This window comes from Periplaneta americana, chromosome 1 (genome assembly GCF_040183065.1).
Source record: "Periplaneta americana isolate PAMFEO1 chromosome 1, P.americana_PAMFEO1_priV1, whole genome shotgun sequence".
NCBI classification, from domain to species: domain Eukaryota; kingdom Metazoa; phylum Arthropoda; class Insecta; order Blattodea; family Blattidae; genus Periplaneta; species Periplaneta americana.
The window spans coordinates 143,161,154-143,175,004 of NC_091117.1; the positions used below are offsets into that span (position 1 = coordinate 143,161,154).

The window sequence follows — 13,851 nt, forward strand, 5'->3', positions numbered from 1 at the left end:
GACTATAAGCCAGGACTTCTCAAACTTTTTGAGGTCGTGCCGCATTTCACACGTCACATTTCCTATGCGACGTTCTTTACCAAATATATATATATATATATATATATATATATATATCCAAATTCGATTATGATATTTTTTAAAAGAAAATAGTTATTTATATTACTAACTAATATTTTTTAATGTAAAAATAAAAATTAGGATGCTTCAAATATGTAAACGTGTTGAATATTTGCATGTAGTATTTCATTATGCATTACAAATACAGTTTATCCTTGTAGTCGCAACGCCCCAGACAAAGACCGACAAATTAAGTAGATATTCTAATTAACTACAATAAATTTTGTTATTCCTCTTTGACTCCCAAAGAGACCCATACAATTGTTAACACAAGCCCATACTTCAAGTACTTTAATTCAATATAGGCATACTCAATACTTTTTTTCAGACTTGGTGGAGGTCGAGGCACATTTTGTGAATATGTTGAAGTCGATAACTGCGAATGCAATATTCACAGCAGCACCAATGGCTGACAGAGTGATACAAATACTCAACGAGTCTTCGTGTGCTCCTCTGTTTATTATACCTAACGGAACGTCAACATTTCAGTCTCATTTACAGGACGTAAGTTTGTCTTTAAAAATTAAAAATGGGAACTTAACAATAATGCACATAATGAATGAAAGATCTATAATACTGGACTAAAATTGCCATTGACCGTAACGCTTAATAAAGCAAACGCCCTTAAAGCGGAAAAATTTGAACCCATATTTATTTACATAAAACTATGCAAGTGGTAGAGGAAACTCTGCTAAATCTGCAGTACGGGTAATTCCGCAATGGTGCATATATGCTGTTACTGCGGCTTTACAATAGCGTGAACGTACGTTTTGAGAGGCTGTCAACAGGAGGCATGTCCTCTGCAGTGCTATAGAAAAAAATCAAGGATATTGGTCGACACCTCGGCAGTACAATGAAACATCGTAAGTTGGCTGTTTTTCGTGTTTTGCTACACAGCTGTGTAGAAAGTGAGCATTGCTACATATAAATTGTTCCTCTTATGTTACTTTCATAATGTATTTCATAATTATTTACTACTGCGGAATTAGCGAAGTCCTATTGCGGATTTATCCGTACCGTTGCGGAATTACCCGAGTTGTTCTTTTTCATCTGTAATGTATGTACAACTAAATATATTTGCATTTTATAGGTCTCTTTATCTCATTTGGTAATAAAGGTTTCGTCCATGTCTACATACCTTGATAATATTTTTCGATAAACATTTTGATAAAATTATGATAGATTTACTTCTTAATATTGCGGAATTAGCAGAGTCTCTCCTACAAACTCCATTAAGATTTTCAATGTCAACTAATTCCAGTAAAATATTGCACTAAAGAAATACTGGAAGCCAGTGGCGGCTCCTGCGTATCTTAAAGGAGGAAAGAAGTTAAAAGCACGAAATGACACCTTCTTGAATGAAACATGCTACAAATTGCCTACATGCATACATGTAAGATCAGGTAGTGTTGGGGTTGGCCTTCTCTTCTGTATAGCAATAATCTGTTCTCATAAACTAAGTTTCCTAAATTTTTCAAAATATATTATGTTTTCATTTCCATTCATTGTTGAATAATTGCACAAGTTAACAATCACAATGAAATTCACAATCTCATAGCATTTTTCGAGTACACTACAGCATTACACGTGATGGAAGAGATTATAGCTGCTAACACGTAATCGGAACCGTTTACGGAAATGGGAATGGGAAATAACTGAGGAAAGCGAGAACACTGCACCCGTCCACGTGATCTGTAATGCCAAATATACATTTTACAACTTCAGTACCACATGCTTTTGAAGAATGTCAGTTCTTGTAAAGTCATACTACCATCATTGTTCAAAGCTGCCGGTGGCCGATTAATTTTTTATGTTAAAAATAATGCAGTTTGAAGTGTTTACTTTCAATTTGAAATATATTTGTACAAAACTGACAACTTGGCTGTTGCCCTGTCTAGTAGACAACGAATTGAAGTGAATTTCAGGGGCCAAAAGATCTGCGATACTAAAGTAGAACTACGTAACTACTTTCTCTTTGTTTTATATAAAACCAAATTTAACTTTCAAATATCCTTGAAAGTTTCAAACCATGAATAGTAGCCTATATACAGTGCAATGAATAATATTTTTGATTCATAATTTTAAGAAAAAGTTTATATGGTGTCTTTCATTCATAGCTTTGCGTTCAAACTGTTTTTATTGTGCCTCCTCCTAGATGTGTTATAGTCTGGTTGAATGCAAAATTGTTAAATGGCAGCGGTAGCGAGCTTGCTGCACGACCAGTCGGTTTCTATTTCCCACCCATAAGCTGATTTAGAGGAGAATCTCCTCCCTACCCGTTCATTTACTTGCTTTAAATCTCTGCTTCTTTCTCTGGCCGCTAGGGCGCTGTTGTCTATGTGTGTTAACTGCAGTAAAGAAGGAATGGATTCGCTTTCCTCCACACAAATATGTAATCTCGCACCTTTCTCACAGTTTTCGAGCAGCACATGAGCGCGCGTCGTTTAAAAATCGATCAACCGAGGTTTTCTTATAGCTGAGAACTTAAAAATTATCGAATTTTCCTCCAATTTCAAGGCACATATTTTATTTGGTATTTACTTTCAAAAGAAGAAAATGTGAGGACGACGTTCCTCCCTTCCCTCCCCCGAGGAACCGCCACTGCTGGAAGCTCATTTCAGAGAAAATATTACGAAGAGCCATCCTGACAACAAAAAAAGTAGATGAAGTGTAATAATAATTTTTTTGGCATGAAACGTCTCTTCTGAATCTCCAAGCTTTGAAAAATTATAAATTTTTGGCATTAAATGCTTTTCTGTAAAATCTGACGTCACTCGTGGTAACACGGAAGAAGAAAATTACACTTTTACATAATCCATGGCCTACTATATTGCAGTAAAAATTAGCACTACAATAATTCCTAATTCCTGTATTAATATTGTGTTTGCTATCTGGTTTGTATCAACTATGTTATCTACTTCAGTCAATTCTCATAGAATCTATGATACTTGTTTAGTATCTATGACATTGATACTAAACAAGTAGAAAATGAATAACATTTAATTTACACTCGATTGTGCAGGCAATAGTCATAGAAATATAGTGAGTGAGTAAGTATTCTGCATAAGTATTAAATAAAATAGGCTTACACAACAGTATTAAAAAAGTACATAGGCCTATAGTGTCCTATTTTATTACTTGAATTTCAATACCCTGCACTTACAATAAGTTTAGAGACACTCATACAAAGTAGTATATTAGCTCTTGTCCCTATACTTATTCAAATAGTCGTAACCATGCACTAATGCTTTAAAATGGAGTTTTTCAGTGAAAAGCAGAAGTCTGTATGTATGTCCATAATTATTTATGGGCATTTACAATTTTTTACATAGCCTTAAATGCTCAATTTATTACGGGAAAATTTTCGTAACATTTAATTGTTTAAATTTGCATAAATGAAATCTCTTGTACAAAGTTACTTAGCATATAGCTACTCAGATGACGGCATAAAAAATTTTAAATTGTGTCAAATTGAGAGTGGGTTGATATTTTTAATTTTCAAGAAGGGAGGGGGGAAAGCACCACCAAAATAACATGCCCCACCACAGACGACAGAAAACCCCGAAACTGAAGCAAGAGGAGCTGATGAAGTAGTAGTTCACCACACGCGGACGAAGACACACAAATTAGTGACGAAACGATACAGTCTGCTTTATGAGGTATATTAATTTTTTAATAATTGTAACAGTTTTAAAGTTTTTACGTTTTTATGGAGTTTTATATTTTAAGAAAAAAATTCTTTTCAATATAATATTTATTCAATAGCATGTAGTGAGCTCTAAATAGTGTGGGTCTACTGGTTAGATTCAACTGAAATAGCCGAAATTCGTAGAGTTCTGTTTCTGGCGTATCCAAGGTAAGGCTAACAGGTTCCCTACCCAGTTGAGTTGTTGGATGCCATGCTAATTTGACACGTTTATTCCTCTGTGGGTGGTTCATTGTGTGATGTACGATATCATGACAATTTAATACAATTAAAACAATGTATAATTACTTATAACAGTTATCTGAAGAGAACTACATATTTACAAATACTACAAGACGAAATGTCATGCATTATACGAAGTGATCTGACGACACAATGATCATCAAGGGATTTTTGACATCCTACATTCCCGGACCTAACTCTCAGTGACATCATGTGTGAACTACCCTTAAACAATAAGTGTAAACTGACCTGAAGGACTGAAACAAAATATTTGTTTAGCGAATTTTGCAATACAGCAAAATTAATTTAATGGAGCTTTTCACAAACATTTGAACAGGATTGATACATGTTTAAGGGCGAGGGTGATTATTTCGATTGTCTTTGGTAACAGTGAGTATCTTTTCATTAATTATAATAATAAAAGCGTCGTAATTAAATTAATTCAGTGAAGTAAGTTCGTCGCATAAACAAATACTTGGTTGCTATGAAAACATGGACAGCAGATGAATCAAAGTACACAAAACGCTACGAATTAACGCACCAATCCAATATTATAAGAATAATATTCGAGCCGAGCAGCGCTCTCCTAACAGAAAACACTTCTAGATAAGCCTCACGGATGGACAAACATTCTTTCTAGGTTCTCGACACTGTAGTACCGTAACTCTTAGTAACTACTATAATAATAGAATAAATGTATGGCGTAATGTGAAGATGCGATTAATTGATATGGAGAGGCAAGAGATTGAGCTCCAATGTTCGAAAAAGTCCTCACTACATTTACAATCAGATCTCATGCTTAACAGGGGGAGGTGTGACTACATTTCTTGTAGCAAAGACAGTAGAACAGGTTTAGCGTAGCTAAGATTGGGGGCATGGAAGGGTAATAAAATTGTCAACAGAGAAGAAGAGCACCTTTGTCCACTGTGCGGAGAAAAAGACTCCTATAGACATATTTTATTGCAGTGTGTCGAATTGGAACATATCCGGAGAAAATATCTACCACCCTCGATGCTAAATCGAATAGGAGTTCTCTTGAATGTCTTAACCCAGGGATGTCGGACAGCGCTCTCGAGCTGTGAATTGCTGAGCCTTCACTCCTCCCTTACCGTGCAAACGTTGAACACAGGTAGTAGGCAGTCCGGCCGAATGATCGTAAACAAAAGCGAAACTGCGGCGGCTGGTACTTTGATAACTTTTATGCATCTTACCAATTGATTAGGAACTCAGTTTTGATTTCAACTTGATGAACTCTGATAAACAAAGAATGTAGCCTGCATGAGGATGAATTATGATGATAATGATGATAATAATATAATAATAACAATAATAATAATAATAATAATAACAACGACAGAGTTTTATCTACTTGGCCATTCCATGAATGTTGTTCGTTAGTGACGGAAATAAATCATAATAATAATGTTGTTAATATCATGTTTTAAATATCAACTTTGTGTGTATGTGTTGTAGCAGTGCAACTTCAACTTCAGAAACGTAAACTGTTCTGATGTATAAAATTAATTACTTTTAGCGTGACTTGAAATTTGTTCATTGTTTTTGTTACAGATTAAAAAATATATCCTCCTCGAGTTCGATTCTTTAGTGAAATAACATCTACAAAATCTCCATGAACACTGAAATCTGAATCGACACTCCTTATGAATATACTGTAGCTAGCTGCGCCGTATCTTTCCGGTCGGTACTTTCATCAACAGCTATAGTGAGTAATAAGGCAGTGTTAGTTTTCATTCTTGCTATCAATTGTTCCTCTCCTCCAAGATATCTCCCATTTATGATACGTGTTCTACAAAAATATTACGAGACAAACATATAGATTTAAAATCATTAACGTAATCCGGACGTATCCCTTTTGCAACAGCTATGAGACAGCCTTTCACAAATTCTCTATTAGTAAATAGCTCTGAATCCGTTGCAATAATTTCACAAACTTGGTAGCTAGCACGAACCAAGCTTATTCTACTAACACTCGATGATGATGGAAGGTTTTCTGAATTCAATCTCGATTTTAATTCATTCTTCTACTGCCTTTTCACGAGTGAAACCGGATAACGTTTCTGGTCCATAAGCTTCAGCATGACGTGTAGAATTAAAATTCCTTTTAATATTATGATGGCTAATGTATCCAAGTTCTTTTCTACATATTAAGCAATGTGCCTTTCCGTCCTTTAAGATAAATAAATATTTATCTGTCCACTCACTATTGAATCGTCGTTCCATATCCATACCAGCCGCCAGAGTTGATAAACACACTGCGTACAGAACACTGCTACAGCGAGCTGACTTACTGTCGTTTCAGCTCAGCTACGGTAGAAAACAGTATTAATCGTTTCACATTTTGAGAGCGCTGTTCGACATCCCTGTCTTAACCTTATGGGGAATAGAGAATACGAACAAAATACTAGATTGTTCCTCTTGAAGGGGAGACAGATTAGAACTTCAGCTGTTGAAGTTTTCGATGCGAACTAACGAAGGGATAATGGTATCTACTCAATTATACATTTTATGTCTATTTTAGGTTAGTATATATTATATAATGTGTTTTGTTTATGCCATTTTCATTTTTATCTGTGTGTTCTTTTAGAGAGTGGTTGGATCTAATCGTACGTGAGGAGAGTGAAACCTACAAAGTAGGACTTGCTTTAAGTACAAAACACGTACGGTCAGAAGACCCGTGCATTAGATTTAAGAGAAAATTATGATAATATAACATCTGTATTTATATTATATTACTTATTAAATCTCTCTGTCTGTCTTTATAACATGCATGAATGAGGTACATGTATACAAAATGCTATTGGAGAAAACATAAACGTTCTTTCCATTCTCTTGAAGCTTTGCAAAACTGACAAAGTCTTTTAACTCCGACCTATTCAATTGCTCTACATCTTTAATTCATTGGAACTAATTCCTCAACTTTCAGTTCTCCAGGTCAGAACTGATGTCACGTGGTAAATGGCTCCTTTTCCTGGACTCTACTGTATCTCTTGAAGAATACTTCTCCAACATCTATATACCCGTAGATTGTGAATTCCTAGTGACATGTCAAGAAGAGGGCAGTGATATCGACCTTATGCTAATGGAGGTGTACCGACCCTCTTCTGCCGCCTCCTTGCAGGTGCATCCAGTGGCAAACTGGAGCGCAACCAGAGGAATGTCGTGGACTTCTGTTTCTTTTTTCAATAGAAGGAGAAATCTGCAGGGTATATCCATCAAAGGGGCAGCACATTTTGATGTTAGTGATATTTTTGTTTATCATATTTAAATTTTACAGTATTATTCTGTAAACAAGTAATGTCCTACTGTGCTATTCATCTACTACCGCGAACGGTCAGCACGTCTGGCTGCGAAACCAGGTGGCCCGGGTTCGAATCCCGGTCGGGGCAAGTTACCTGGTTGAGGTTTTTTTCCGGGGTTTTCCCTCAACCCAATACGAGCAAATGCTGGGTAACTTTCGGTGCTGGACCCCGGACTTTTTTCACCGGCATTATCACCTTCATTTCATTCAGACGTTAAATAACCTAGATGTTGATACAGCGTCGTAAAATAACCCAATAAAATAAATAAAAAAATCTACTCCAGCGATATCCATCTCCACAGTTTGGTCATCGGAGCAACTCCAACAGATGATGCGACAGTAGCGCTCCAGCGGTAGGCAACTTAAATGTGTGTAGAGTGCATATAATAATATCACAGTCTACTATATACAGTCACGAAGCTCAATACGTCGTAACTATGCATCCATAGATAGTTGCTAATCACTAGGATCCTACTACGGCCTCATTACAGACAATGCGAAATAGTAACTGCACAGTCTATTGTTCCTAGCACTCTCACAAACTCAAGCTTCGTGACTATATATATTCGACTGACATAATAGGGCAGAAAAATGATATGCGTGTCTTTACGTATTAGACTTATATACGTATGCAAATTTAAAACTATTATCATTCGATGCAACATGAGTGCGTTTGTCTTTATAACAATAACATTAGCAAATTTGAAATTATTGTTTCATATTTTTTCGCTGTCTATAATCAAATTATTAAATGCATACTACTTCACACTTATTGGACTTGAAAAGAATACAAGTCTAAGTCCATTGTAAAGAAATGTAGCAGGTTTATACGAGTAAATTTCCACCTACAAAATAAATAAATATGACAATGGTGATTAAGGCTGTTACGAATCATGAATCATGCATGGTAATTATCTAAATTTACAATCCGGAATTTGTGGAAATTGTAGCCAGTTTTAATAAATAAGTAAATAAATAAATAAATAAATAAATACTAAAATAGCTAAACAAACAAACCAAGTAAGTATATAAAACTAACAAATAAATAAATTATATAATAAATAAATAATTTATCGAAGTGAAAATTTTTAGGAAGATTAGAAGTCGAACGCTGTTGAAATTCTGTTACACGTTTTAAGAATAATTTGCGTGTTCCTGCAATAGGAGTGTGTACGTTCCTGTGATATCGCATACAAATAAAATTATTATTTGGGTTTGCCACCAATTTACACAAATAGGAGCAGCAGGGCTGATGCCGGTCAGTGCGTCTTCTGTAACGTAAAGTGCTGTGACGTTATAAAGTCGAAACGAGTGACTGAAATAAATTATATTGTTCAAAAGCATTTTTGCTAAAAAATGTGCCGAAATAAACTTTTGGTAAGCGAACGATAGCGCGGTGTGAAAAGAAAGCGTGCAAATAAAAGTTGAAAATTTATCCAAAAACGAAAAAGTGTAGACTAGAACGAGTGAGAGAATGCAGGGCAAGAAAAACGGCATAATAGTACCTCTCTACCGCAGTTCAGTCATAAAGAGTAAACGATTTACTGAATGTTCCTATATCGCCAACAATTAACGAAAAATCATCGAATGCAATGAAAGGTTGAGTATTTACGGAAAGGTTGAAAAGATTGCACTGAAAATGTAATTGTAAGTGCAGTGTAATTATCTACGCTGTGTCAAGTAATTAATTAAGTTGACATCTAATTAATTAAGATGAAATGTAATTAAGTTGATATGTAATTACTTAAGCTGATAATAGTTGGGTTTAATAGAAGTACTTATAAGTTAGGTTTACTTTTGATTATTGTAGGCGTTATTAGAGCAAAGGTTTTATGTATAATCCTAGATTTATTGCATCTATTTAATTATAGTTAGAATTAGATTACGTTTATTTTATTTTTTTATTCCTGCAATTATTGCAATATTTTATTAATATTTATTTTAATGTTATTATTGTATATTATATATCACTGTCACCGGTTGTATACCCAATTGTAGTGTTTAATAAATACATACGTACATACATTATCCAATTAATGTCAGTGATTTATAATTCAATCGTAGAGGTCTAAGGCCTTTAAATCAAATAAAAGTGCTGACCAAATATTTCGAAACGAATGTAAAAACAATAAATTTGGTTGTGTGTGCTTCATTTTACATATAATATTACAGATACCATAAACCAATAGTTTGGCATTTAACTTCTGAAAATTATTTGGTATAAAAGTGTTCAATTTAACTCCAATTTATACTCTATAATTGCACGAAGATTTAGAAAGATTATAAAATTTATAGTTTAAAAAGTTTCACTTCTTCCTTGCGGAAAGTGTATATATAATACATAATATACATGTATATGTATATATATATAATTGTAAATAACTACCAAATCATTTATGAATGTCCATTGCGAATCATTATGATTGAATGTAATAAATAGTTAATTTTTTTCATTCTTCACGATTTCTCTGTGTTTGTATTGTTTCTTAATTCTCATATAAAACAATATATTACATCAGCGGTTCCCAAAGTGTGCTCCGCGGAGCCCTTAGGGCTCCGCGAATGTTTCTAAAGGGGCTCCGTCCACGGAAGTTATGAAGATGACAAAAATTGCTGCTTCCATCTAGTCTCTAGCGGGAAAAGGGAAACTACGGCGAAAACGTAATACGGCGAACGCCAGTAGGGGAACTTAAGGCGGCTTCACAATTGCCCGGGGATGGCAACTAGAACGAGAACGGAATCGAGAAAAATCTTGGAACCTTTATTTTTTAATGTATGGATACACAATTACTTTCTGGGAACGGTAGACCCTGGAATGAGAAACAAAACTTCACGAAGTTTTAACATTTCCATTCCCGGGATTCTTCTGCGCATGTCAAATCAGTCATTTATTCAATTCCGATTGTCGATTGTTCGTCGAGATTATCATGGCAGCTACGGAATTTGAAGAATTATTAATTTCGTATGTGCAAGAGAAAGAATTCTTATATGACAAGACAAATGTTCAATACAAAAATGTAAGAATAAAAGAAAACGCTTGGTGTACAATCGCAGACATCCTGAATAGTGATGGTAAGTTGGCAATATTACAACATTTTTCTTCTGATTTTGTGAAACTGTACATTTCTTTTCATTTCATTTTATATGTTGATATTATTTATTTATGTTCATATAAAATGCATACACTCAACGTTTAATGTTAATTTGATAATAAATTAATTCTAGTTATATATTTTACTTTCGGAAAGGCGAGAAAATATTAATATATTGCATTATTTTTAGCCGAAACTGTTAAGAAGAAGTGGGACAACCTCAGGGACAGATTTGTGAGAGCCTTGAGGGATTCTACAGCTATCCCCCCTTCTGGTTCTGGGGCTCAACAGAAGAAAAATAATTTCTCCCTTTATAATTCTATGTTGTGGTTGGCACCTTACATTAGGAAGAGGAAGTAAGTATAAATGTTTTTGGCACCCACTATTCTAGCTGAAAGCGAATTAAATTTAAGATTCTCGTATATATATATATATATATATATATATATATATATATATATCAGTACCCTATGTATTTCAAACCATAGTTCCAACTAAAATTCTGTTTGATGGCATTAATATTTTAATATTGATACCATGACCAATAAAACCTAACCTAAAACTTACATTATCAAAGGATCATGTAGATAGTCTTCTTTTCTACAAGGCCTACTAAATTATTACACATTACATTAAATTCCACTTTAAATTTTTTATACATGCATTTCTTATGGCATTGTTAATTTCCTATGTACTATAGTTTGTGAACCGTAAGTAATCATTAATTCTAGTGGATTATTTCTTTAGTAAAGAGTAACAAAAAAGTCAAATACCTTTTTGCTGTGTTTAGAATAGTTTTCCAGAAAAATGTGCATTTCAAAATAAATGGTTTACGATTTTACGAGATTGTGCAACGCTGTGTAATCAGTGGGGAGTGCACATAAGCCTCTGTTGTTCTGAACAACCCCTTCACCTGGCTTGTTCTGAAGTTGAAGGTCACTGCCACGTACCTTGTTTTTAACTCATAAAAAATACAGCTGATGTTATACCTACTGTATGAGAATGAACACTGCTCACTTCATGTTAAACAAAATCTTGAAAAATTGGAAATAAATTCTACAACCTAATTTTAACGAAATATTCAGAGAATATAGACAATAAGATAGGCTACGCTTATTTCAAAGTAAATTTAAAACATTAAGAAATATTTCTACACTCCCATTTCAATTAAATAAGCTAAAGAACTAAAACAATAATGATGATTAGTTCACATTATAAAAACAAGATTTTGAAACATTTAAAACTCCACAGGCAAAGATAAAAATACGATATTATGCTAGTTTACATTAAACGAAAATAAATTAAAAATAATATTCATTTGTAAACTCTTTGAATTTAATTTTAATTATATTATCGGTGAACACAGGCAATACGAAAAGCTTATTTTTACGTTACACAAATCAACTCATTAAAAAAAAAAACTCAATTTGTTATACGCAAACATTTTCTTCTGGCAATTAGAAATTATAGTTCCCTCGCACTTTCATTTTAAAGTAATAACTGGTGAACTTATACAACAAGTCAAATTTCCCGAGACGTCTTTAAAATCAATCGTATGTGATATGTGTACATTTTTCATTTCTCAACCGTCGTCTCGAACACGCCACCTGTTCAGGTACCTGGCCTACGACAACATATATTTGCCTCTCTGCAGGCAGTATAATAACCTTCACAACGTTCTCACACTGCACTACGTATTAAAATTACTTCTCAGAACGAAAACATACATTTGTTCGGATCAAATTTCTGCACATTCAGAGGACAAACTAAAATTATTTCAGTCATTTATGACCATAATACACTGCTCTCTTAAATTGACTGAGCATATAGGGAATTAATTCAGTAGCTTTCACAAAATATGCTATGAAATGATTCATATAAAATAATTTTTTTCTCGAAAAGGAAGCTAAAAAGGAGCAAAATGTATTAAACGTTTTTGTTTGAAATATCTCAAAGAATAACCCCTTGAAATTAATGACATTGCTTACGGTTCATTCTGTATATAACTATAGTATATTATATATACACTCATACATACAGAGTGAACCGTCAGTAAGTAATATCATTAATCTCAAGTGTTAGTTATTGATTTGATTTGATTTTGAGTGTACAGACATACCCTGTATTAACATCTATAATGTACATCTTGCACTTTGGGAGGTATTTCAGATTCTGGCATTTGTTCATTTCCAGATAGATTTGATAGATCAGAGAGGGTGTAACCAATTGCCCAACAACAAGGAAGAACTGTAATTTAAAAATATCAAGATACTTAAAAGAGAATCACAATAAAGGAGAAAAAATATTCAATGCACAAAAGAAATAAAAAAGAATGCTATTTCTCCACATTTTTAGAGTTCTGACTTCTGAGCTGCATTTAGGCCTATATGATCTAAACAATGTTGGAAATATTAATGACAGTATCTTTACAATCTATAGCTCAATTCCAATTTGAAGCAGATAATATTTTATTACTATCTGAAAAGATAAGTTGGCTTAAATATGTGTTCATTCTGATTTTCCTTTTAAAAATGTTTTCCTAATATACAATCTGGTTTCTATTCATTATTAATTGCTGAATTCATTAGAAATTACAATGATAAATTAACAATCTGTTTTAAGTGTCTGTTAAACAATTTACAATTTATTACAATTGAAAATCTAAATTATTAAATGCCACTCAAATTACAATTAATTAATCTTCATTGTTAACTGATAATTCTATTAAACTTTTCCCAACACATGTTGGATTACATTATTATTGTACTCAAGAAATTCACTGAAATTTTATAATCTTATGTATATTTTACTGATAATATGTCTGTAACTTATGACGTTGTTGTTTGCTTAGAATGACTTCAACTGTAAGCTCACTAGATGTCACCCCGAGCACAAGTGTTGAGGCTACTTCAGAAGCAATGCACCTTTCCGATGAAGCCAGTACGAGTACACAATCACCAGCTCCCATGCAGGAAAGTTCCTTAGGTGGAAGTTTCCAAGAGGAATTTCGCCCTAAGAGAGCCAACCTGCACGATACCCTCTCTAAAGTTGTTGATTCTTTTACGTCTTTTGTGGCAACGAGGGATTATTCAGGACCAAGTGACCTCAATTTCATGAAATCTGTACTTGAAGACATGAAAATGATCCCACACAAAGATAAATTTAAATTTAAGAAGGAGGTGTTGAACCTGTTAGAAAAATATATTCCATAAACTGAGACAAGTTATTTTAGATGTTGTATAAGAGTATTCATAAATTTAAAAAAATAACAATTTTCTGTAATATTTTATTGGATACTTATAAATAATCAAATACTCTGTGTTCCTTTTTTGTGTTCAATAAATACTTTCCATAATGCAATTGAAATATAGTAACATTGACATACTTCTATC

General features: G+C 33.6%; 1 long non-coding RNA gene across 1 annotated transcript; it reads left to right on the forward strand.

Annotated features, from left to right (window-relative positions):
• Positions 1 to 10,163: 10,163 nt before the first annotated feature.
• LOC138709286 (uncharacterized) lies at positions 10,164 to 13,379 on the forward strand. The gene is made up of 3 exons (XR_011334902.1): positions 10,164 to 10,439; positions 10,650 to 10,815; positions 13,311 to 13,379. It is a non-coding gene; the product is annotated as an uncharacterized lncRNA (long non-coding RNA).
• Positions 13,380 to 13,851: the final 472 nt, after the last annotated feature.